Genomic DNA, 23,927 nt, shown 5'->3' on the forward strand with positions numbered 1-23,927 from the left:
TAGAACTTAGAATACAAAGTTTCATACCCAAAATTAAAGCTTCTTAATTTCCAAGTTTTGAAAGAGAGAAAAAGAGAGAAAGAAAGTTAGCCTCAATGCAATCCTAAGTCCCTGGACAGGCACAGGCAGAGTACAATCACCCTAGGGCAGATTCATGCATTTTTGGATCAGATCGGACAGTTTCATGCAATCACTAGCTGTCCACAGCAATTCTGGGCAGTCGGGCAAGTGATGCACAGTAGTCGGGCAGTGCCACTTGGCATGCAAGTAACATTTTGGCTCCATTTTGATACTTCATTATTGATTTTTTGCTCCAGTTAGCAAGTTTTGGCTGGCCAACCTGCATGTTTTATTGCTTTTCTTCAGCCTATTTATGGCCTGCCCCCATCATTCTCACTTCAGATTTGCAGGCAGAGATACAATGATGCAGGGATGACGGCCCCACACCCTCATGACTGGATTGTGGACAATGGTGCTTCCCGCCACACGACTCCTCCTACATATAGTATTTCCCATATGCGTCCGATGCACGGGAAAATTCTCATTGGTGAAAACTGTTCAGTCCCTATCAAAGGCAAAGGTGATATGCAACTAATTCCGAATGGGCATGATAATGCTCACACATCAGAGGTTCTCCATGTGATGGGTTTAGGTTATCATCTTCTTTCTATGAGCAAGATTAGTGCCCTTAGTCGTATGGTTGAGTTTGATAAGGACTCTTTCTGAGTTCTTGATGAAGATTCGAGACAAGTCCTTTGTGTAAGTCATGAGGACAATGGAATCTACAAGATGCACACTTCATCAGCCTTTACTTCTCTTCTTCTTTCTTCTCAAACACAAACCAAGCTATAGCATGCTCAGTTTGGCCACCTCAACTAGGAGTACCATAGAAAGGCAGCTCATGATCAGCTTGTTCGTGGATTGCCTAAGATTAGGGTGAGCCAGCCGCCATGTGTGTCTTGAGTTCCTGGCAAGAGGCATAGAGATGCAATTCCTAGCAAGGCTTCACAGAGGGCAAATGAGCTTGGAGCTTATTTCAACATGAACTTATGTGGACCGATGAGGACAAAGTCCCTTGAGGGGAGTTTATATTTTAAGCTAATTGTTGATGATTATAGCAAGATAACATGGGCGTACTTCTTGGAGTTTAAGTCTGAAGCATTCTCACACTTTTAGGATTGGTTCATCTTTGAGGAGAATAGGTCTAGTAAGAAACTCAAGTCCCCATGATCTGACTATTAGAATTTATCAATTCTATGCGCAATGCCCAATGTCAGTCTTTAGTTCTTTTTCAGTTCTTAGTGTGAATAGAACTAAAGTTATAAGTTGTGTCACCACTCTTAGAGTTAGAGCTAGAGTTGGAGTCAATTAACTCTAGTTGAGTTAGAGCTAGGTCTATCTTAGACCTATCTTGTACCTTTCATTCTCATTCTTTCAATTCGGCAAGTACACTCTACTAGTTTGCTTCAACACACTCTCATTGTCTCTATTTTCTCTCCTCCATAGTTGGCTATCATTTTCCAACATTTGGTATCAAAGCAGGTTCTATGCACTGATTCAATTCAGCCACCATTAGCCGATGCCGCCCGCTTAAGGTCCTATTGCTGTCAACTAGCTCTCAGCCCAAGAAAGAGAAGGACAAGTTATTGTTGTTTCCAACCTGCGTGCAGCCCTACCCACAGTCCTACGTGCAGTCCCATACGCAGCCCGCACGCAATCCGAGGAGCTACTGTTTTGGAGGAGCTACTGCTGTTTTCAGCTCTGCCCCTTATTTTCTCACCTTTGCCTGCCGTATTCTCAGCCCTACCTTCGATTTTTTGCAAACCCAAAAAAGTACAGAAACCCTAATTGTAAGATTTGGGGTTTTTTCGAAATTTCTGCAATTTCCCATTTATTTTGGCCATCTCTTTTTGAATCTCAGCTCGTGTTACCCAAAATTTGGGGTTTTTGTCAATTTTTGCTCCCCAAGTTCAAATTGACAACCAATTCGAACAAATTTTACAATTTCCTTGACATTCCGACCAAAAATTTTGGGACTTTTGCCCGATTTGCAATCCCATCTGTGAATCTTCAATGGAAATGCCAATATTGCACAATCTCATCCACATTTGTGTAAGAAATTCGGGGTTTATTGTCCTAGAGGCTCCAATAAGTGACATTACTGCAAAAATTCAAGCTGTAAGGTACAAATTTCTTCAATTTCTTTGAAATTTTAGAAAGTAATTTGGGACTTTTGCCCAACACGCATTCCAAGGCAGCAAACAAGTGGTACAACAACATTTAATTATTGTTACAATCAAATTGAGCAGAAAATACTAGAGAAATTCAATAAATTTTGGTAAGAATCGATATTAAGTTGCAATAATTTGTACTTTTGAGGGCACGCATTACAAGGTAGGTGTGGTACAGCAGTGCGTTGCTGTTATTTCTTGGCTAAGTGATGATTTGGGTCAAATCGGGCACACTTTGGCATTTGTGTTGACAACTTGGTACTTATTGCATAATCCCGAGGGGATTTTTGGTACTCTAAGGAGTGCAATCTATACTTCAATATTCAATGCAAGATTTTGTCCATTACTGACAGCATGGCACGTCAAGGGACTATTGATCAGAGCAACATCTTTGGTGTCCTCACTCAGGAGGACAAACTTAATGGATCAAACTACCCATTGTGGAGTTTTATGGTCCACAACCTTCTTGCCTTCTTGTAGCGAAGGACTTATGGGACTATGTTACAGGTGATTTGCAACAACCAAGAGGTCTTGCACCTCAAATACCTCAGTGTAACGCTAGAGGACATGTTGCTAGTGCTGCTACCCCTCCTCCCCCTCCTACCAAGGATCATAGGAGATGGGACTCAGAAGATGCGCAAGCACTTTCTTTGATTGCCTTGTCAGTGAGAAAAAATCATTCATTCCACACATCTAGTCTTGTAAGACCTCAAAATCGGCATGGGATAAACATGAGCGTATGTTTGCAACATGTAATGAGGCTAGAATATCTTATCTCTTGGCCAATGTGAACATGGATGAGGGTGATAGAATGACAGATCACCTTACTCACATACAAGATTTGCATGAGCAGCTACTCAATGTGGATGAAATCATTCAAAAGGCTGAATTGGTAAACATCACATTGAACTCTCTCCCAGAGTCGTATCTCAGTTTCCACATCTCTTTGATGTTGTCTTTGGGGGGGCTACAAGCCCCTTACATGTAGAGTTGGAAGGTCTTTTGTTGCAAGAGGAACAAACTTGGAATAACGTTTCATTGCATTCAGGAGATGTGGCTATGCTTTCGAACTTTAAAGACAAAGGAAAAGTCGAGCAAAATGCAAAAAATCAGCGAAAGGTTGATGCTGGCAAATAAGGCTGTCCAAGACATAGAAAAGTATAAAAAGAAGGGAAAATGTCATTATTGCAAGAAGCCAAATCATTATATTGATGAATGCCGTAAGAGATTAACCAAAGAGAAGAAAAAGAACTCCAGTTTGGTTGTCCAAGAGACATCAGTTAGCAAATTTACTAACGGTGATGCGTCAACCAACTTTGTGGAGAAGAACTACGGATTTCTGACTTGCAAATATGATTCTTCAATGGCTGATTCAGCATTTAATGCTGCTGAAACGCAACAAACATGGTATTTTGACAGTGGAGCTTCAAAGCATATCACTTCTAGGAAGTGTTTGTTTTTCTCTTTGCATTCAGCCCCTACTCGGAAGCGTATCACATGTGCAAATAGCAGCAATTATGATGTTTGTGGCATTGGGAAAGTCACTATTACTGCTGCACATGGTTCTAACTTCATGCTTCTAGATGTCTTGTTTGTGCCTGGTATTACAAAGAACTTGTTGTCTATCTTTGCTTTTGACAAGCATGGCTTTCAAGTCATCTTTGAGGATGACAAATGCATTGTTAACGACAGGGAGATGGATTATGCACTCAGGCTGTCTAGGACCCTAAATAAGGGTTTGTTTTTGTTGGATACCTATGATGCATAATCTCATGATGCTCTGGCACTCACTACTCTAATCGCTCGCTATGCAGAATGCGGAGCTATGGCATGCCTACTATGGACATATGAGTTTTGGAAGTTTGATGACCCTTCAAAGGTATCATATGGTAGATGCATCGCCACCAATGGAGGCTTCACCTTCTCATGCATGCGAGGGATGTATTTTAGACAAGATGCACAAATTTGCCTTCAAAAAGGATGGTGCAGTGCGTGCTATCCGGAAATTGCAGCTTATTCACTCTAATGTTTATGGTCCCATGAGGACACGTGCACTTGGAGGTCATCTTTACTTTGTTACATTTATTGATGACTACTCTCGGTATACATGGGTATATGAGCTGAAAATAAAATCTAATGTTTTCATGCATTTTGAGCATCTTGTTGCAAAGCTTGAGGCTGAAACTAGCTTGAAAGTGCACACACTTCGCACGGATAGAGAGGAGAGTATATGTCTCGTGCTTTTGAGACATATTTGCTTGATCATGACATTACGCATCAAGCCACTGTTAGAATGACTCCTCACCAGAATGGTGTTGTGGAAAGGAAGAATCGCACTCTTATGGAGATAATTCGTTGTATGCTCAAAAGCAAGGAGCTGCCTCATAAATTGTGTGCAAACCATGTATTGAATCGTGCACCCACTAAGGCACTAAAGGCAATCACCCCGTTTAAAGTTTGGCATGGCAAGAAACCCAAGGTTGACTACTTTCGGGTGTTTGGTTGCATAGCCTATGCACATGTTCCGAAATAGCTTCGTGGTAAGCTTAATAACAAGGCTGTAAAATGCATATTTACTGAATGCCCCTTTAGCTCAACGCACTAGAAGGGTTGCTAAACATGCAGCACGTGATGCAAGGGGAGCCCATTTGGCTGATTTTATAGAAGTAGATGGTTGTGATAAGCATGTATTTATGAGCTCGATATTGAATGATGATGAGCCTACTTCCTTGGACGAAGCTCAACAAGATGTACATTGGATGTAGGCCATGCAGGATGAGTTAGACTCTATTGCCACTAACTCTACATGGGATCTTGTGGATCGATTACTTGGCAAGAAGGCCATTGGCACAAAATGGGTTTGTAAACTCAAATGCAAGGCTGATGGTACCATTAACATGTACAAAGCACGGTTGGTAGCAAAAGGCTATGCACAAAAGAAGGGCATAGATTATGAAGAGACTTTTGCTCCTACATCCCGTATGAGTACGGTGAGATGTGTAATTGCTATGGCTACAAATTATGGTTGGATGGTACATCAGTTGGACATTAAAACACCATTCTCGAATGGGAATTTACATGAGGATGTTTATGTGTCACAACCTCCAAGGTTTGTGGTTAAGGGGAAAGAGCACATGGTATGCAAGCTAAACAAAGCTCCTTATGGTCTCAAACAGGCTCCTCATGCATGGTACTCTAAAATTAATGCATATTTGGCCAACAAAGGGTTCAAAAATAGTCCAACTGCTCCCACTCTATACATTAAGAATGAAGGGGGAAACTTGTTGAGTATCATTCTTTATGTTGATGACATGCTGCTTACTGGACCTTCAAAAGCAATAATTGTAGATTTCAAGGCTGAATTGAAACATGCATTTGCTATGTCAAATGTGGGCTGTCTACACTACTAATTGGGGATTCAATTCACCCAAAATCAGCATGGTATCATCATGTCACAGTCACAGTATGTGGATAAGTTGTTGCATAGGTTTAATATGCAAGATTGCAAACCTATGCGCACTCCTATGGAGCCAAGCTTAAAGCTGTCTATGCATGATGGTGAAGAGATGTCTACTGTTACAATTTACAGCCAGGCTATTGGCTGTCTTATTTATCTTTGCAACACACGCCCTAACATTCAGTATGCAGTATAGTATGCAATATCTCAGGTGAGCAGGTATATGCATAGCCCACGGACTATACATTGATAAGCTGTTAAGCGGATCTTCAGATACTTGCAAGGTACTATATCACATGCATAATTATTTCCCAAGGGGAGACTTGCAATTACAAGCTTACTATGATTCAGATTGGGCTAGTGATGCAGACACTAGATAATCTACTAGTAGACATTGTTTCTTTCTGCTATGCAAGAGAGATCAACTTGATGTATGTTCCTACACAAGAAAATGTTGCAGACATTTTCACCAAGGCACTACCTCGTGAGAAGTTTAAGGCTTTTCGCAAGTCCTTAAACTTGCTACCCTTTGATGATTGATCATTCCTATACTTTACCACATTGGCACTGCAAGGGGGTATTAGAATTTGCCCATTCTATGGGAAGTGCCCAATGTTTTAGTCTTTAGTTCTTTTTCAGTTCTTAGTATGAACACAACTAAAGTTATAAGTTGTGTCACCACTCTTAGAGTTAAGAGTCAGTTAACTCTAGTTGAGTTAGAGCTAGGTCTATCTTAGACCTATCTTGTACCTTTCATTCTCATTCTTTCAATTCAGCAAGTACACTCTCATTGCCTGTCTTTTCTCTCCTCCACAGTTGGCTGTCATTTTCCAACACCGACAAAGGAGGGAAGTTGGTCTTCAACAAGCTAGCCAAATTTTGTATGGATCTTGGCATTCACCAAGAGTTTGCCAAAATGAACACACCTCAGGAGAATGGCATTTTGGAGTGGAAAAATTGCAGTGTGATCAAGATGGCGCAAACTATGATGGAGCATCGAGGTAGACACCACAATGTCTATGGGCTAAAGAAATGGCCATTGTTGTCCACATCGTTAATCGGTCACCTACATCACCATGGTTGGTATGACACCTAGGTTTACTTTGATCTAAAAATTGTATGTGTTTTATTTCAAGGTGGTCGGGTGTGATGCCTAAGTTCACATCCCAAAGAAGAAAGGGATAAATTTGAGCCTACTTCAAAAAAATAGGTATTCATCATCTTGTACTTGGAGATCTAGGTGACAGTTGGGCACTTGAGCCAATGCCTTTGAAACCTATGCCTCTTGAGGCTTCACCATCAGTCCAAGAGGAGATTGCTTCACCATTGGATGCACCTATTGAGACAGCACCGGTGGATATTCCAAAGACTTCATCAGAGGTAAAGCAATGAGGGGAGTATCGGCCTCCTCTTTGTTGGTAGGTCGTGATACACTCCGTGATGTAGTGATTAAGGAAGTTTCAATAGTCCCCCAAAACCCTAATTGTTGAGGCACCCTTCAACATCTATAAATAGACAAGTTGCCCACCATTCAACCTCATCCCTTTTGTGCAAGTTCTCACATCTCTTGTGCAAATTTCAACCAATAGCTTTCATCCAAGCAGTGGTTCGCGACCTTTGCAATGGCTACCACACCTCCCTCTAGTTGTGTTCAACATCCTTGTCATCGCCAACCCCTCCTACTGCTTGCATTTGGACTCCATCGTCCTTGTCGTTTGGTGGCAGCCCTTCCTTCATTAGGCGACATTCTACTATCAATGATTGGCACCTCCCATCACCTGCCAGCAGCTGGCATGCTTCTCCACCCTCCTGGGGGCTTCTCTGTTGCTGCATTTGCAGCTTTGTGGTGTCACCATCCTCCTCACGCATCATCCCTACATTCGCCTCAGTCTCCTAACTCTCTAGTGATCAGCCTTTGGTGTTTTCCTCACCTTCCATCACTCCAGCTAGTCGTCACAGCACTTGGGATCTGTCTCAAATGGATATCATTCTCCGATACTCCATTGCTCCAACCTCGAGCATTCTATACACTCTTACATTCATTTACAGAATTCATTCACTTCAGAGTTTCTTCTCTCTGTGTTTGTCTTTGTGTTTGAGTTTTGAGTTTTGTGTTTTGCGTTTAGGGTTTGAGTTTTGCTTGTCACTGTCTAAGTCTTTGTGTTTCAATCTTGGTTGTACATGCTATGTTTCCTTAGTAAAAACCCTACTATATCTTCACATGGTATCAAAGGCGGTACTCTTCTAAACAGTAGCCTATGATGATTGTGGAGGCTAGTCTTTGTACGAGATCCTCACGCAACTCCATTTTGACTCATAATATCTCAAGCACCTTGTTCTGGGGATCTTATGACGCCCTATCAGGCTTCTCCATCATTGGAGGCTCTGAGAAGGCACTATGACTTCAAGGAGGAGATAGACACACCTTCACCTTTACCATCTTCTTCTTCACATTTTGACCATCTTACAGAGGAAGAGTTTGAGGAGTACTTGCACATCACGCACAGTTCAATTGACACACTACCACCGAGTGCTACTACTTTATCTAGACCAATTGGTGAGACTAGCCATCTCTCTAATCTTTGAGGGACCACGACATTCGGCACCTTTGGGGATTCATCTCATTCATCTCAACCAGGCCTTATGTCAAGTTTATATAGCCCTTCTGAGTCAAATGGACTAAAACCCTCTCCTGTTTCTTCTTCTGTTATGCAAGATCCAAATGATTTTCAGTGTGTTGACTTTAATAGAGGAGGCTCTCAAAGCAAACACCCTTCATCAAGTATATCAGTACCATCTGTTTCATTTGAGCAAGTAAACCACACTTTTCAACTCCCTCCCATCCCACCACTATCTTCTCCACATTTTAATCTCCTCACATCTTCATTCCAAAACCTAGGATTCCACTCCACTTCTGCTCATAGCACACTAGGTGTTGGATCTTCTATCTCCACTCCTAGCACTTTCTCCTTCTCCACAAATTTGGTGAGCTGCTCGAGAGAGTTTAGGAAATCCCCAAAAACCCTAATTTTTGGGGCACCCTTCAACATCTATAAATAGACAAGCTGCCTGTAGAAATCGATTAGGCACGGAGATCAAGGCAAACTGTCGTATGCAAAGTGAGAGACAAAGAGAGAGAGAGAGAGAGAGAGAGAGAGAGAGCAAGAGCAAGCAGTGTTGAGTGTGAGCACGTTTTTGGTACAATGACGAGTATACCACTTTAGGTTTTAGATAGATATATATATGAAAGTACAATGTGCTAAGGGTGTGTTCACACCTGTGCACATATAAAAGGCACGATGGCCCTTTATTCCCAACAACCTCCCACCTAAGGGCAATGTGCCTTAATAGGAGAAAAGAATCAGCTAAGTCTAGGTATGTACAAAGCTGAAATAAATATATCTATCCAACTCCCATCATCTGTCGGCAATGAGCAAACTGCTCTGCTAGAAGACCCTTGGTGAGAAGGTCTGCAAGATTATCATCTGTAGGCACTTTGACAAGCTCAATGCTCTTGTTGTCAAGTACATCTCTAATGAAGTGGTACTTCACTTGTATGTGCTTTGTCTTTGCATGAAAGACAGGATTCCGTGCTAGCATGATAGCACTCTGACTATCACAATGGAAAATAGGTAACTCTGTGATGCCAAGCTCTCCCACCAGACGTGAAAGCCATAAAGTCTCCCTGTATCCCTCAGTGGCAGCCACATACTCTGCCTTTGTAGTAGATAATGCAACACACTTTTGTAGCCTAGAGATCCAAGAGACTGCTCCTATCTTGGCCATTTCAACCTTCTCATCATCAGATGTAGGGTTGTCCTCTGCACTAAGTTTCACATATGGAGGCAATGGAACCCCAATTGTTTTCCCTCCCTCCATATTGAAACGCTGCTAAACTTTGAAGATATACTCCTGTTGAGATAGATAGAGTAAGCCTTTCGATCTTTCTATACTCCTGTTGAGATAGATAGAGTAAGCCTTTCGATCTTTCTCTAAGTATTAGCATGCCAAGAATGTGATTTGCACCGCCAAGAATGTGATTTGCACCACCAAGATCCTTCATGTCAAAGCTGCCATGAAGACTTTGCTTCAGTGAGTCCAAGGCAGAAGTATCCTTGCCAGCAATCAGCATGTCATCAACATACAAAACCAAGATAATCAAGCTGCCATCTGCTGCCTTCTTGGTGTACAAGCAGTGATCAACTTGACTTCTATGAAAGCCTTGGGACTGCATGAATGTATCAAATTTATGATACCATTCTCTTGGTGCTTGTTTCAGCCCATACAAACTCCTTTTGAGTTTACATACCATTTTTTCCTTCCCTTGTTCAACAAACCCTTCAGGCTGCTACATATATATGTCTTCATGTAAATCACCATGTAAAATCTAGTCTTTACATCCATCTGTATGAGCTCCATATCCTCAACTACAACCAAGCCCAAAATGGTTCTCAATGTAGTCATCTTGACTACAAGAGAGAAAATCTCATCAAACTCAATTCCATGCTCCTGTTTGTACCCTTTTGCAAACAATCTTGCTTTGTACTTTGGTGAGGAACCAAAAGTGACCTTCATCTTGTAAATCCATTTGCATGGAAGGGTTTTCTATCCTTTAGGCAACTGCACCAAGTCCCAAGTGCCATTTTTTTCAAGAGATTCCATCTCTGACAGCACGGCTTTATACCATTTCTTGCTGTCCTATCTGTCCATTGCTTCCTTGAAGTAAGACAGTTCACCACAGTCTGTCAACATAACATAATCAGCCACATTAATTGCACCATGAACAAACCTGTCAGGTTGTCTAGTAGCCCTAGACGATTTCCTAACCCAATGGTCATTGTTTGTTGGCTATTCCTGCAAATTTCCATTTTCAACATGCTCCCCTGGCATTTCAGCCCGCAAATCAGTATTAACAGCTTGTTGTTCTGGCTGTTCCTGCACATGTAATGGCTCATTTTCATGGGCAATAGCTGGCTGATCATTTCCAACATCATTTCCTGCATTTACAGATTCATTTACAGCAGGTATTTGCTGCTGTACAGCGGGCACATTTTGATGTTCAAAAAGTATTTCTTCCTGGAATACAACCCTACGGACCTCCTTAGTCTTTTCGAGCTGTTTGTGCATGCGATCTTCCCGGAAGATAACGTCATTGCTGCGTGATACTTTTCTTTTCTCGGTGTCCCACAATTTATACCCCATTTCACCCTCATCACCATATCCTAGGAAAATGCATTTACAGGACTTTGGCTCAAGTTTGCTGCGTTTTTCTTTACGAATGTGCACAAAAGCCTTGCAGCCAAACACTTTCAAATGAGCATATGAAGGTGACTTGCCTAACCATGCTTCGTGGGGAACTCCCCCCCCCCCCCAAAGGCCTATTTGGTGACCAATTAATTAAGTGAATGGCTGTCATAACAGTCTCTGCCCAAAAACCATGGGGTAATGCAGCATGAGACAACATCGTACGGACCTTATCCTGTATGGTCCGATTCATACGCTCTGCAACTCCATTTTGGAGCAGATTACGAGGGGCAGTGAACTCCCTCTTTATCCCTTTGCTGTCACAAAATGCCTGAAAGGCCTTGGACATATATTCCGCACCATTGTCAGAGCGAAGACACTTAAGTGTCTTATCTGTCTGATTTTCAGCGAATGCCAAGAATTTTTTAAACTTGCCAAGCTCTTCATCCTTGCTACGAATAGGGTAAACCCATACTTTCCATGTAGCATCATCAACAAAGGTGACAAAATATTTCTTTCCCCCTAAAGATAATCCTGGCATTTGACATACATCCGAATGTACTAACTCTAGAGGAGAAGATTTCAAAGAAAGAGACTTGTTGTGAGACATATGTGCATGCTTGCCATAAATGCAATGATCACAATGCTCAAAATCAACATAACGAAAACAAGGCAAGTAACCCAAACGAGAAAACACTTTCATTCATGTTTGACTCATATGTCCCAACCGGCCATGCCACAAAGAAACGCTTGGCTGCTCGGTCACGACAACATGGTCACGCACACTAGATACTTGAAGTGGATACAAAGTATCACTCTTGCAACCTCTGGCAATAACCCTAGATCCCTTACAGATCTTCCATTTTCCATCACCAAAGGTGGTAAAAAAACCATCATCATCTAGCTGTCCTGTGCTAATCAAGCTCTTCTTGAGCTGAGGTACATGGTGTACATGCTGAAGTGTAAAGACAGAGCCATGCTAAAACTGTAACTGCACACTGCCAATACCTGCAATCTCACATGCATAGTTGTCCCGAAGATGGAGAACACCATGTCGACCCCTTGTATAGGCAGAGAACCACTCACGATAAGAGGTGACATAAAAAGAAGCACCTGAATCGTGAATCCAAGTATGCATGTCATCATCTGTATCTGTAAGTAAAGCATGTGCACCAAAGTGTGAAGAGACAAAGAGTACGTCACTTCCACTGTCACTGTCATGAGTGACTACATTCACCTCTTCAATTTTTACATTGCTCTTCTTAGGCTGACTGTCCTTCTTCTCTTCCTTGCTATCATCTGTCTTCTTACCTTTTCCTTTCTCTTTCTTCCATTTGTAGCAGTCACATTTAAAGTGGCCCTTCTTGCCACAATGGCATTCAACATCTTTGCCACGTGATTTACTGCGTCCCTTGCCATCATATTTGCCCTTTTGCTGTGATCGGCCCCTAGTATGCAAAGCACTGGAAGACTTACTGGATGCATTGTTCTGCCGATTCATCTCTTCCATAAGTAGAGCACTCTCTACATGAGCATACAAAAGGATCACATTAGAATTGCTCATAGCAGTCCTGAATGTATCCCAACTCTCTAGTAGAGTGTAAAGCAAGAAAGTAGCCTTAAATTCCTCATCAATCATGAACTTCAAGGCAACCAGCTGGCTGAAAATGGAGTTACACTCACTCAAGTTAGACATTGCTGTACCTTCTTTCATACGCAAATCCATAAGCTTTTTCAGCCAATACACTTTGCTTGCAGCACTCTTCTGTGCATACAGTTCTTCCAGTCTAATCCATATAGCATATGCAGAATCCAAACCTTCAATGTTGAAGAGCAAGTCATCAAAAATCGATAGCTCTATGGTTGAGCGTGCAAGCTCATTCAACTCATCCCAATCGTCCTGATCCATGTCCACAGGCTTTGCCCCTTTGGTTTTGATCGGCTTTGCCTGCTTCTTTTGTAACAAGATATTATAGCACTGTTTTTGCCACACTACAAAATTATGTGCACCTTCAAGCTTCTTTATGTGCATCAAATTATTGCTGTCATTGCTGCCAGTCATGATTTCAGCCCAAATGTGACCAAAAAACCAGCAAATGCAGGCCCAAATTGTCACCCAAGTGACCAAGGTACAAACAAGTACCAATCAGCAATAAATGACCATGCAGAAGTACAGATTTCAGATCTGTAATTAAGTTTTCAGAAGCACCAAACCAAGTCCTACAGCATTATCCAACTGATTACAGCTGTTTCAAGGGCATGTGCATCACATTACATGAGAAATCCCAAAATTTCAGCTGCAATTTCTGTTGTACATGTACCCACAGGCATAAAATTTGACACGAACGGTCAAAAGCCCCAAAATTTTGTGCTCAAAGCATCAAACACGCATTTGCATTTCCTCTGCCATGCATAGGACAGGCCAATTTTGCCAAAATATAGCAATTTCGGTAAAAACCCCAAATTTTACCAAGTGTTGATGTCCAAATTGCGCGGAATTCAACCTGCATGTACATAAAATGACCAAATGCTGCACAAATTTGCCCAAACTGAAAAAGCCCCAAATTGCACAGAGTCCAATGTGCATCAATGTCAAGAAATTAGATAAATTTCAGCCCAATTTGCGCATGTACATTAAAAGCCCCAAATGTCAAAGGCAAGATTTCACAAATTCTTGCAATTTCTGAGACAAATTTGCTTGTCTTGCATCACATTCCCCAAATTTGGGAAAAGTTCCAAATTTTATGGGTCCAATGTTGAGAAATTTCACTCAGATGAGCAAAATTTCAACAATTTTGGCGAAATCCCCAATTCAAATGCGCACAATGTCTGCAATTCCGACGCAGATGCCTCAATTTTGCATGAACAGTACTCAGTCTGAAGAAGCCCCAAATTTCTGGGCCAAAATTGCACAAATCTGACCTTTTGTGCTTGCGCGCACGAACCCTCCGTTAGGCCAAGGAAAAATTCAAGAAGAATTTTGAAGGAAAAAAAAATTGTGACCCCGTTAACCAATGGGGCGGGTCGCGTGACCTGCCTATGTCACGGCGCCTGCCCAACCGCCATCCCGTGACGCCACGCGCTAGCGCCTGGTCGCTGGTGTGGCGTGTTTGGTGCCCTCGTGACTGCTACCCGACACATTAGCGCCTGGTCGCTGCTCCCTACAGATGTCACGCCCACTGGTCCACGCCTGTCACACCCACTGGTCCACGCTGGACCTGTTGTCGCCTGTTGGACCACGCTAGTCACTCGTCAACTGCAATCAATGTTAGCTGCTACACCGGTCGACTACCTCAAGCCTGCACTTGTTGACTGTCTTAAACAGCCCCAAATGTAGGGATTTTTCTTGTGGTTTTTGGATTGGCACTAATGCGTTCACAATAGGGATCTTGGAGGAAAACAGCAATGATTTGGTGGATGGCACCAACTATTCCATGTGGATGTATATTATGTAGAATATCCTGGTGGCCATTGGGCTTCATAATAATTATTATGGGGATTGATGTACAGCAAGGCAAGGAGGAGGCAAGAGGTAAAGCAGGCAGTAATAAGGCATCTTTTTCTTTTGGCTCATTAGACGTTACATCATCTTCACATCCATATCCAGTAGTAGCAACTACTTCTCCCACTGTAGAGCAATTGAATTGGGATCGTAGGGATGCTCAAGCACATGCAGTTGTTGATTTGTCCATATATGCAAAACTGTGAAGAGTGCTTGGGATACACTTGCATCCCTTTACCAAATTAGGAACAAGGCATGTGTGGCATACTTTAGAACATTATTAAAAAAAGACGCTAAAAGATGACAATATGGATGCATATCTTAGGGAGTTAAGGATTTGCAAGAGTTTCTTGTGTAAAGAAATGCTAGGGCAAACACCAAGAAATGCAAAATGTAGGACAACACAATGAACACGAACTGTAGAATGCTCAGCGAAGATGAGTGTATGAGAATGTGAATTCTACAATGAGGGGCCTTGAACCTTTATGTCTCAAGGACTAGGGTAGAGGTGAGTTGAGAGTAGTATCGGAGTGTGTCTTACTTGTGATGGATTCCAAAACACAGCAACAACAGCAGTCAACTAGTGATGATGATGTGGGTGGCAAAGGAGAGAGCAAGACACAGTCCTCGACTTCTTTGGGAAGCAAGATGTTGGTGATCACTCCAGGCAGTAAAACACAAGGCCTGCTGGCTGAGATGGCAGCTCCATTGGCCACAAATGTGAGGATGATGATGATGATAGTAGTTAGGCCTCTTGATGATGAAACACAAGCTGCAAATTGCAAGACATAATAGTAAAGCTGATGTAGACAGGGCCAGCTAATGACAACTGGGCTGGGCGACAGCAAAACACAACCTCTAGGCAGGATGGCAGCCTCCAGCAGGAGAGGGAAACCTCTGGGCAGTAGGTGATATCCTCCAAAAAGAAGGGTGACCACTTGATGATGATGGCAACAGGTTGAAACAGCAAGGGGTAGCATCTGCTGGGGCGTGGGCAGTGGCAACTGGATATGGCTGATCGCTGAATGAATCAAGGTGATAAAGTGGGATGCCCATAACATGTTCTTGTATAATGGGGTTTTGGGCATTTGTCCTTCTATTAAAAAATAAAGGCTTTTATTTTTGGAAATGCTTTTGATTACTTTTTGGAGCAGTTTTATGGAGTCTAAATTAGGCCTTAATGCACATAAATTTGAGATAAATGGATGCCCTCATTTTGGTGGCTCAACATACCCCTTCTTAGGCCCAAAAAGGGTCCCGAGATGGGGGTAGAGTCCCTACTTTACCCCCTTTTTACCTAAAAAGTCACACATTAAAAGACCCAAGGCATCAGATCAAGGGTGCCTCAATGGATTGGTCTATCATGATTGCAGAGATGATGAATATCTTCTTTGAGTAGCCCAATTTAATGGGTCTTATGTGCAATTAAAAAAAACAAAACTTCAAGATTATCCCTCATAAAGAATCATTGTGTTGCAAGGGTGTCAATGTAGAGGTACATGATAAAGTATGACATCTTCATTAAAGTAGCGGTATGCATGCCCTATGATAATTGTTGTGCATGTCTGGATCCAAGTCGACTACTCTTTGATGAGGTAAAAGGGGTGTGTGCCTAAGCAATGCAAGAGGGAGCCTAGTCTTGTAGGTTTTCATCCAATCCAATGCCTTATTTCGCACAAACACAATGCCAATGCATGAGAGATGCAATGAGTCATGCAAAACAAGGTGAGATGTAAGGTGCAGTGGTGCCACTTGAGCAGTGCCCTCATGGGGAATAGTTCACTTGCCCAAGCGGCCTTTTACAAAGATGCAAATGGAAAAGAATGCAAATGCTGTTAGAGCTGGATAGCTGGTCGTTCCCCGGACAGGCAGCAAGTACAACATGTTTCCTAGGCAGTGACTGGTGCAGGAGTGCAACGTGGCAGCTGCCACGTGTTAGGCGACGGCAGTTTGCAGGTTGGACAGTTTGCTGACCAGTCAGCTGCATTTAATGCAGCTGACCTACCTGCTATTTCTGGGTTTTTTTGCTGGCCTATTTATTGGCCCTGATTTCAGTAGTCTTTCATAATTATTCTCACAGATTTTAGACTGCAGACCATGGAGACTGCCCTCGGGGCTGACAAAGACTGAGATCTTCGAGGTGGAGACATACGGAGACATTCTCTCTGAACCTGTGTATATTTCTGCATCCTTATATAGCATTCTACGCTACAGAATTTTTGTGTTTCACTCTCTCTTTCACACGAGAAGACAGCCTTTGGGGGACCAGGATGGACCAAAGAAGGAATACTATGACGGATGGGAGCATATGGAAAGACCACTGGTCATGATGATCTCACGCATGATACGAGCGAAGAGCTCGACCCCACATGAGATTATCAGAGCTGAGTTGGGAGCATCACCCATGGTGGCTGAGGCCTTGGTCCAGGCAGTGACTTTCATACATAGACTATGGGAGCTCCCCCAAGATAGATACCCACGGCTAGCCCTGGCCTCTTCTAGACAACTAGCAGCAGACGGTGACAGACACTGTTGGTATGCTCAGATGAGTACATGGATGAGTCTACATGGGCTGCAGATTGACAGACTACCCCCCTTCGACTATAGCCTGGATTGCCCTACACTTGACCTAAGCCGATCAGAGCTAAACCATGTGATCAGAACAGACATACTGAAGTTAGATACGGAGAAGACCTGGATCCGACCCCCCTCCCCCCATGGCACGAGGATAGCACACTACCAGACCCACTTCCTTCAGGTATCTGAGGATGGTTTCATCACCCGACCCAATTACATGGACACACAGCTGCCTCATGGACTACGCACAGTTATTGGTCAGATCCGCACCTCATCCCACCACCTGAGGATTGAGACAGGCAGATGGGAGGGTATACAGACAGAAGAACGCATATGCCCACTATGCGACAGAGAGCCAGAGACAGAGGAACACTACATCTGCCGATGCACTGTATATTATGACATACGAGGTAGATACCACTGTCTGTTTCGAGAGGGTTTTGGACCCCTGAGACGGATCATGCAGTTTGAGGATCAGAGATGCTTGGGATTTTTCCTCTTGGAGCTCCAGAGGCGCAGAGCAACAATTCTACGGAGTAGGAGGCCCCCACAGCTCGGCTCACATAAACAGAGAGCAGTCACTAACTTTTTCACTGATACACGATAGAGTATGGCAGATACCACTACTACTGCCACACAACCTACACGAGTACATCATCATTGGACCTCATCCTCTGTAGGTGTCCCTTTGGATAGAGCAGTGGCACTTAGCCGGTCTAGGCGCCCACATCCACCCGGACAAAGGCCTAGACATCCACGCCACAGACAAATTAAAGCCATCATTGAGCGCCACAGGAGACAAATGCCGAGACGCCTCAGCCATGCAGAGATACACCTCCCTAGAGAACAGACATATCACTGATGGAGAGTTTTCCTTTCTCTACTCTCACTTTCAGATCACTGACATGTTTCCCCTTTTATAGGACACTACATTTCTTTTTCAATCTTATAGGCATGTTTTTCATCTTTTTTCTCATTCCAGATGAGAAACACACCATCATTGTATGTACTGCTTTGGTCTCATAGGCCACATTGGCCTTTTAGAGACGTTAATATACTCTCTCTCTCTCTCTCTCTCTCTCTCTCTCTCTCTCTCTAGGTCATTTGCTTCCGCATTGCTTCACTCTGAAATGGTATCAGAGCATTGAAGGACTGACCTAGGGTGGACCTACTTAAAAGAGGAGATTTCAGCACAACACAAGGCTGCGTTTCCAATGTTCAAGTGTGAGCAGGAGGGTGCGCATCAGAACAAGGCTGAGGCAAGCATGGACATGCAAGAAAGGAGAAGATTTGTTGAAGTTGTTGCTGGTTTTTGCTGTTAGTGAAGGAAGAAGGCTACGTTTTGGGCCTTCAAGTGCAGATTTTACCTTTTCATCGCCTTTGTCGGGTAAAGGAGGAGTGAGATGAGCGGACAAGAGCCCTAATAGGCTGTATTCACACAGTCAGAGGGGGCTATTTTTGTGTTTTTTGTAGGCATGGTAGGTGAAGATGTCTTCTGAGGCCGAGACAAAGTTTCAAGCAATCATGGACCGGAAGGTGCCTGTCTTACCAGCTCTTCCATCAAATCAAAAGCTCGATGGCGAGAATGCGGGCCATGATGCGTACCATTCTGGAGTCTTATGATTTGTTGGAGCTTGTTACGGAGGCTATTCATCATCCTTTTTCGCGAAACGAGTCCCGACTCTCTTCTAGTGATAAGGTGGAGTTGGCAAAGGCTTAGGCACACTGGGATAAACTCAATGCTTGCATTCACTCATTTTTATTTCTCTCATGTACTACAACTGTTATCTCTCATATTGAGCATTTGATCGTGGCCCGGGAGATATGGCTGGAGCTTGATCACATGTACAATCGTATGACCGTCATGAAGCAAGTTTCTTTGGAAGTGTAGATGCAGACCATGGGTGTCAACAAGTCATCTTCTATGTAGGAGCATATTAACAAGCTGAGGCAGCTTTAGATGCAAGTTCAAAATGCAAGGAAGGTAATCACTTTTGAAGACATGACGATAACTCTTCTTTCATAGTTACCACTCCATTTGAGTGGTTTTTATTCCGTCTTGATTGCTTCTGGGCGGTCTAAGACTCTTTGGTGGAAAGAGTTGGTTCCTATGGTCTTGGACCAAGAGGAGCAATTAGACCAATGCTTCTAAACTGAGGCCTTGGTTGGTTAATCCTCTCAGAAGAAGGGGAATGACCAAAAGAAGGAGGAGGAGGACAAAGAAAAAGAGTTTACTTGTCACATTTGTGGTAAAATAGGTCATTGGAAGAAGGATTGCCCTGACAAGGAGAAGAAGGAGAAATCTTCAAAGGATTGCGGAGTGGTGGTTGCTCCCTCATCAACTACTTTCCTCCACTTAGAGGTGATTGAGGATTCAACCTTGATGGCTTCTGATGCTGCGTTGACAGCTCCATATTCTCGGGAATGGATTGTTGATGGTGGTGCCTCACGGCACATGACTCCCTCTTTAGCAGGTGTTGCTCATTTGCCGCCTTTGCATGGCTAGATTCTCATCGGTGACAGTTTGTCTATTCCGAAAAAGAGACGGGGTGACATGCATCTTATTCTAGATGGACCAAGTGGTGCCCATACATCCGAGGTGCTTTATGTGTTGGCCTTGGGGTACCATCTACTTTCGGTGCACAAGATCTGTGCCCTTAGCCTCTTGGTTGAATTTGATGTGGATTCTTTTCGGATTCTTGATCATGGATCGAGACATGTCCTTGCTTCAGGTTATGAGGAGAATGGAGTCTACAAGTTGATGTCTTCTTTTGCCTTGACTTCTCTTCTTCTTACCTCACAAACTCAGTCAGAGCTTTGGCATGCTCGGTTTGGCCACCTTAATTATGATTATCTTCGGAAGGCGTCCAAGGGACAACTTGTTCGAATTTTGTTGGATATTGTGGTGAGTCAACAGCCTTGTGTATCCTACATTTGTGGGAAGCAGACTCGTGATGTTGTTCCTACCAAGGCTTCGAGGTGGTCTTCAGCACCCTTGGAGCTTGTTTCTACCAATCTTTGTGGACCGACGAGGACGGGGTCCCGTAGAGGGGGCTTGTATTTCATGCTAATTGTGGATGATTACAATAGGATGACATGGGTTTATTTCTTGAAGCTGAAGTTGGAGGCTTTCTCCAACTTTAAGGATTGATTGCTCTTTGAGGAGAACCGATCGGGTTGGAAGCTGAAGACCTTACAATCGGATAAGAGCCGACAATTTGTTTCTACTACTAAGCTTGCTCGTTTTTGTGCAGATCGTGGTATTCACCAGGAGTTTGCAAATACAAACACTCCTCGGGAGAATGGCATCTTGGAGCGGAAGAAACGCAGTGTGATTGAGATGGCCCATACCATATATTTTATGCAAATAGACCCTTTAGGGCTTTCTTGCTATGTTTTTAGCCATTTGAGATCGTTTTAGGTCCCATTTTAGCTCTACAAGGTTGCAAACAGTAATATTATAGCATATTGTAATTTTGGTTATGTCAGTAAAGGCGCACAGGTTATATATTTCAAATAGGTAAGTATTGAAGTATTTATCAATAAGAAAACATAAGGTTTATCTATAAATAGGTTACAATTTGTATGTATCATTGAGCAATAAATAAAAAAGGCTGCCTGATTCATTGCTATGCACATCTTATGAAGGGTTGCAAAAGTTTGGCTTGCTGTTTGATACTTAGTTGTATCATAATGGCCAAGAACAGTGGAGATTCATTTATTTGAGAAGCTAGACAAAAACAAATACTTATCATGGAAGTTCCATAATGATGGAGCACCATGAGACACCTCAATGTCTATGGGCTAAGGCTGTGGCTAGCATAGTTCACATCCTTAATCGTTCCCCTACTTTCTCTATTGTTGGTATGACTCTACATGAGGCGTACTTTGGGTCTAAGCTAGATGTTTCGTATTCCAGGGTTTTTGGGTGTGATGCCTATGTTCACATCCCAAAAGCACAGTGTGACAAATTTAAAGCGACTTTCAAAAGGTAGGTGTTTGTGGGCTATAGCTCACAATCTCAAGGCTACCAATTGTATGATCTTGTTAAGCGAGATGTCTACACAAGCTGTGATGTTAGGTTCTTGGAAGTTCTAGCCTCAGAGGGGGTGAGAAATACCCTGTTCTTGGAGATCTTGGTGATAGTTTGGCACCAACGGCTGTTTCTTTGGAGCTTGTGCCTCTTGAGGACTCTTCTTCGAATGAGGAGCTTCGTTCTAAGCCACAAGATTCACTGATTGTTCCCCCACTGTCGGTGGACCTTCCAGAAACTTGAGTAGATGGAGAGTGACAAGGCGAGATTTAGCCTCCTCCTCGTTGGGCTTGTGACACTCTTCGTGATGCAAGGATTGAGGGGGTCCTTGAGGAGTGACAGCCGTAGGAAGGTCCACGATGTTCTAGGAGGAACTAGGCACACCACACTGAGCTTGTGTATACTAATTACTGTTTGATGACTCATGCCAGAGCCCACCTCCATGAAGAAGGCTTTACAGCATGATCATTGGTGGAGAGCGATGGAGTAGGAGCTGGAGTCGATTGAGAAAAATGACACTTTGTACCTTGTGCATAAGCCTTCTCATAAGAAGATCATTGGAGTCAAATGGGTCTTCAAGACCAAGTATTGTAGTGATGGCACGTTGGACAAGCACAAGGCCCACCTTGTTGTTGAAGGTTTTTCATAGTGCCCAGGCATTGATTTCCATGATACTTTTGCCCCTACCACTCGGATGGCTACTATTCACGTCATTCTTGCCTTGGCTAGCCATAGGAGATGACCGGTCTACTATCAGCTGGACTTCTGATAGTAAGGTGTATAGGTTGAGGAAGGTTCTCTATGGCCCTAAAGCAAGCTCCCTGTGCTTGGAATGAGAAGATTGACTTGTTTCTTTGGGAGAAATTGGGGTATTGGCGTTCCAAAGCGGACCTCGAGCTGTATGTACACACCTCAGGTGGAGGTCGTGTGTTGTTTTTCCTTTATGTGGATGACTTTATTGTGATAGGTAACCATACTTAGATGGTCGAGCAGACGAAGGGAGCACTTCATGAGAAGTTTGAGATGATGGATATGGGACTTATTTACTTCTTTCTAGGTCATGAGATCTATCAGACTCCGAGGGGAATCTTTATTTCCCAACAGTGATATGTATAGGAGCTATTGGCTACGTGTGAGATGGAGAGATGCAAGTCTCTTACAACTCCTATGGACTCGAATTGGAAGGCTACAACTCATTTTGATTCTCCTTTGGCGGATGCTACCCATTATAGCCAGTTGGTTGGTTCCTTGATCTGGCTTCTTAATACTCCTGTTGACTTATGTTATGCAGTAGGTATGCTAGCCGGGTCCATGAGTGAACCCAAGATGGTGCATCGATGTTACAGGATGGAGTGGTTCCCATTGGGTTGGTGATGTGGATCATCGGAGGTCCACAACACGTTATTGCTTTACCTTGGGTGCTGGTGTTGTTTCCTGGAGCAACCTCAAGCAAGCCACAGTTGCCCTATCGAGTATCGGGCGGCGTCTTCTTCTACATGTGAGACAGTGTGGCTTCATAGGTTCCTGGAGAAGCTTGGCTACCCACAGACGGCAATGAGAGTTGCATTGCCTTGGCTAGGAATCTTGTGTTTCATGTTGGATGAAGTACATTGAGATCCAGTACCATTTCATTCAGGAGAAGATTCTGGATGAGACCATTTCCGTGGTCCATTGCAAGACAGAGGACAATCTTGTAGATTTGTTTAGTAAGGCACTTCCCCAGGCTTTACTTCGACAGCACTCCAGATCCTTTAGCCTTCTGCCGTGTCCAGGATCTAAGAGGGGGTGTTAGAGCTGGATAGCTGGTCATTCCCCAGATAGGTAGCAGGTACAGCAAGCTTCCTAGGCAGTGATTGGTGCAAAAGTGCCACGTGGCAGCTGCCACATGTTAGGCTAGGCGATGGGAGTTTGCAGGTCGAAGCTGGTCGCCCAGTTTGCTGACCAGTTGGCTGCATTTAATGCAGCTGGCCTGCTATTTCTGTGGTTTTTTTGTTGGCCTATTTAATGGCCCTGATTTCAGCAGTCTTTCATAATTGTTCTCATAGAGTTCAGACTACAAACCGTGGAGACTGCCCTCGGGGCTGATGGAGACTGAGATCTTCGAGGTGGAGACATACACAAACATTCTCTTTGCACCCGTGTATATTTCTGCATCCTTATACAACATTTTACATTGTAGATCTTCTGTGTTTCATTGTCTCTTTCTCTCTCTCTTCACTGTTTGTCTTGGTAATACGCTTCCGCATTTTGTTGGAGTGCTTCTGGCTGTGCATTAGGGATAGATGGCAACACACAATTAGAGATCAAGTTCACATCCTATCTCTCAACAAGCACTTAAGAGTTAAATGTGTAGGAGGAGGCTGGAGCAGGGGACCAATCATTAAGTTGGTCTACTGCCGTGTAAGGGGTGGTTCGTTGGCTACTATAAAGCCTTTAATTTTGAAGATGCTTTTAATTTCTCTTTGGGCTATCTTAAGGAGCATAAAAATATATGTAAGATTTAGATTATTACATGCCTTAATTTGTTAGAATTTGCCAATTCTAGGGGTAGTGCCCAATGTTCTAGTTAGTTAGTTTGAAGTGTGAACACAACTAAGTTGTTAAGTTGTGTCACCACATTTAGAGTTACTATGTTTAAATTTGCCAAATCTATGGGCAATGCCCAATATTCTAGTCAGTTAGTTTGCAGTGTGAACACAACTGAGTTAATAAGTTGTGTCACCACAGGTAGAGTTAGTATGAGAGTTAGTTGATGTGAAGATATGCTAGGGTTTTCACTGAGGAAACATAGCATGTACGACCAAGACCAAAACACAAAGACTTAGTGACAAGCAAAACTCAAACCCTTAACGCAAAACACAAAACTCAAAACTCAAACATAGA

The 23,927-nt window shown here is 43.2% G+C and overlaps 1 protein-coding gene across 3 annotated transcripts in view; it reads right to left on the bottom strand.

Annotated features, from left to right (window-relative positions):
• Positions 1–23,927, bottom strand: part of LOC148039280 (Alkaline-phosphatase-like family protein) — a 182,263-nt gene that overhangs the window by 89,919 nt on the left and 68,417 nt on the right. The gene's annotated exons all lie outside the window — the stretch shown is intronic.

Source organism: Lygodium microphyllum, chromosome 3 (assembly GCF_053477565.2).
Source record: "Lygodium microphyllum isolate KBCC chromosome 3, Lygodium_microphyllum_v1.1.10, whole genome shotgun sequence".
NCBI classification, from domain to species: domain Eukaryota; kingdom Viridiplantae; phylum Streptophyta; class Polypodiopsida; order Schizaeales; family Lygodiaceae; genus Lygodium; species Lygodium microphyllum.